We start from the raw sequence: 3743 nt of genomic DNA, 5'->3' as shown, positions 1-3743 counted from the left end.
CCCACCACTGTCCATGGACACCTGGAAGGGGGGAATCTTACGCAACAGGGAGGAGGATTTTGTGGATGAAGAGGAGGAGGAGAAGGAGAATGCGCAGCAGTCAAGCGGTGAATCCGTTCTTCCCGGCAGTCAGGACCTTTTCATCACCCTGGAGCCAATACCCTCCCAAGGCAGGATCCCCGACCCTGAAGGCAGAGAAGGCACCTCTGGTGAGTGCACATTTGTAACTACAGTACAGGGTTTAAAAGCAATAGTGTTTAATGTTTGATTTGCCCTGAAGACTTGGGATGCATTCATGGCCAGTACAGCTACTGGAAAAGTCTGTTAAGGTGTCTGGGGATGGAGCAGAAATCCTCCAGGGACATCTCCATGAAGCTCTCCTGGAGGTATTCTAAAAGCCTTTACAGAAGGTTTCTGGGGAGGGCAGCCTCGTTCCGTCCTCCATGGTAGGACAGTTTACCACGCCAAGCCAGTAGCAAGTAATCTGGAATCATTGCAGAACAAAGCATTGCAGCGAATGGGCCCAGGCTTTGGTGGCATTCAAGCAACATTCGGTCTATATCTTTCTGTGTTAGTCTCAGGAGAGTGGTATCATTCATGGTCACCTGGTTGAAATAGGGGAATTTTTGTAAGGGAACAGTAAAAGGACCCCGTTCATGCTGGGCTGTTTGCCTTTGGCTGAAAAGAAATCATCCGTGAGAATAGCCACGTGGCGGGGGGAGGGGTGATGCTGCACATCCACCCAAAAATCGCAGCCCCTCCTTTTAAATGACAAACCCAACTGGCAGTGCTTGCTAGGGAAAGGAGGGTACTGCAGTTTAAAAACATTCCCACATTTTATGAAGGCGTTAGAAGCCAACACTGCGTACCCTTTGGCTTACCATGGCTGCCTGGAAACTGAATTCTGTTGCCCAGCCATGTATGATGTGTCACCATGCCGGCAGGCGCTCAATATAAAAGGAAAAATGCGACCTTGTACCTAAAGCACATGTGCTGTCTGCTGTGAATTGCTTGATTCACTGTGAAAGAGTCTCCCTTTTGTTCTCAGAAATGTATCATCTTAAATTTTACTCTCCCTTTTTATCCCCCCGCAGGTGCAAATATTTCTATGCTCCCCCTATCATCACTGTCCCTGAGGTTATCGCAGATTAGAAGGCGAAAAAAATGCACTCAAGATAATATGTTTTCAGAGCTCATGCAGCCCTCCCGCGCCGAGAGAGCTCAGCTGAATGCATGGAGGCATTCAGTGGCAGAGTCTAGGAAAGCATTAAGTGAGCGCGATGAGCAGAGGCAGGATGCAATGCTGCGGCTAATGGGGGAGCAAACGGACATGCTCAGGTGTCTGGTGGAGCTGCAAGAAAGCCAACAAGAGCACAGACTGCAACTGCATCCACTGTATAACAGCATGCCCTCCTCCCCAAGTTCCATATCCTCCTCACTCAGACGGCCAAGAACGCAGGGGGTGGAGGGGAGGGTGGCTCCGGGCACCCAGCCACTCCACTCCAGAGAATGGCCCAAGCAACAGAAGGCTATCATTCAAACAGTTTTGATTTGTAGTGTGGCTACAATAAGCAATGTGGCCTTGTCCTTCCCTCCTCCCCTCCTCCCCCACCCCACCCCACCCGGGCTACCTTATCAGTTATCTCACTTTTTTTTAATTAATAAAGAAAGAATGCATAGTTTCAAAACAATAGTGACTTTATTTCCTTTGCCAGCTGTGATCAAAGGGGGGAGGTCGGTTGGCTTACAGGGAAGTAGAGTCAACCAAGGGGGCGGGTTTTCATCAAGGAGAAACAAACAGAACAGTCACACCGTAGACTGGCCAGTCATGAAACTGGTTTTCAAAGCTTCTCTAATGCGCAGGGCACACAGCTGTGCTCTTCTAATCACCCTGGTGTCTAGCTGCGTGTAATCAGCAGCCAGGTGATTTGCCTCAACCTCCCACCCCGCCATAAACGTCTCCCCCTTGATACTACTCTTGATAGCAGAACGTCAGTGATTGCATTGGCTACTTGGATCAGAGCAGTCCCCACAGTAGATTTGCCCACTCCATATTGATTCCCGACTGATCGGTAGCAGTCAGGCATTGCAAGCTTCCACAGGGCTATCGCCACTTGCTTCTCAACTGTCAGGACAACTCTCATCTTGGTATTCCTGTGTCAGGGTGGGGGAAAGCAACTCACAGAGTTCCAGGAAAGTGGCCTTACGCATGCAAAAGTTTCGCAGCCACTGGGAATCATCCCATACCTGCAACATTATGCGGTCCCACCAGTCTGTGCTTGTTTCCCGTGCCCAGAATCAGCGTTCCACTGTATCAACCAGCCCCACTGCTGCCATGATGTCCCAATTGCCACATCCCGTGCTTTCAGGAACATCTGTGTCCATGTCCTCCTCACATTCGTCCTCATGCTGCCGTCTCTTAACCAGGTTCTGCACATACTGCAGGATAATGCGCGAGGTGTTTACAATGCTCACAACAGCAGCGGTGAGCTGAGCGGGCTCCATGCTTGCCGTGCTATGGCATCTGCATGGGTAACCCAGGAAAAAAGGCACAAAATGATTGTCTGCAGTTGCTTTCACGGAGGGAGGGAGGGAGGGGAGACTGATGATATGTACCCAAAACCACCCACGACAATGTTTTTGCCCCATCAGGCATTGGGAGCTTAACCCAGAATTCCAATGGGCAGCAGAGACTGCAGGAACTGTGGATTGCTTCCCACAGTGCACTGCTCTGTGGGTCGATGCTAGCCACGCTAGTGAGGACGCACTCCGCCGACTTAATGCACTTAGTGGGGACATACACAATCGACTGTATAAAATCAATTTCTAAAAATCGACTTCTATAAAATTGACCTAATTTCATAGTGTAGACATACCATAAGAGGATGGCAAGAGGCAATATTTAATTGATGTGTGTAGTATGATCTGATTTGATATTTATCTTTCTGACAGGCTATATCTCCTGTTAAGACAGATGCTGACTCAAATTTTCTTTTTAGTCAGTGTATTACCAATACATTGCTAAAAGTTGAAAATTCCATGAAAGGGTCTGATCTTTCATTGACCTATAATGTGGTCAAAGAGTTGCACAAAAGTCAAACTCTAGGTGAGTAAGTGTGGAGTACATCATCTTGACATTATTTCTGCATCACAGAAACATTCCCTGTGTGCCCATGATACATCCCTAGTTTGCTAGTTCAACAAGAGAGAAAGGGAAACAGATGCTGATGAGTGTGATGTCCTATTCCTTTAAATGTTGTGGGGGCTCTGTACCAGTGCTGTAACGAGGGCAAGGTGAGTGAGGCACTTGCCTCAGGCACTCAGAGCCAAGGGGCGCAAGTGTCCCTGCCGGACCAAAAGCTGCGGTCTCCCGGCTGCTGCTGCCTCTATGGCAACCAGAGACGCTGGCCGTCTGAGGGCTGAGGGCGAGCAGCTGGCTGCTGCAAGTCCGGAGGGGGAGGACAGAGGACGGAGGCACACACGTGCTTCTCAGACGCAGCCCTCCCCTCCCCCGACACCCACCTGGAGGAGACGCTGAGGGGGCTTCCGGTGGGAGACAGGATCATCGGCAGTGGAACTCACTCACCTGAGCAGCTGCTGGGGCTTTGGTGAGTGTTTTACAAGGTGATCTGTGCCCCCCCCCCCCGAGCCACCACTCCTGCAAACTGGGCAAGGGGCAGCCCCATCCCCCACCCCCAGTGAGGCTATGGCGAGGGGCAGCAGAGGAGGAAGGAAGCCACATG

This window comes from Emys orbicularis, chromosome 1 (genome assembly GCF_028017835.1).
Source record: "Emys orbicularis isolate rEmyOrb1 chromosome 1, rEmyOrb1.hap1, whole genome shotgun sequence".
In the NCBI taxonomy this organism is placed as follows: Eukaryota; Metazoa; Chordata; order Testudines; family Emydidae; genus Emys; species Emys orbicularis.
Note: the sequence above shows the minus strand (reverse complement) of the source record.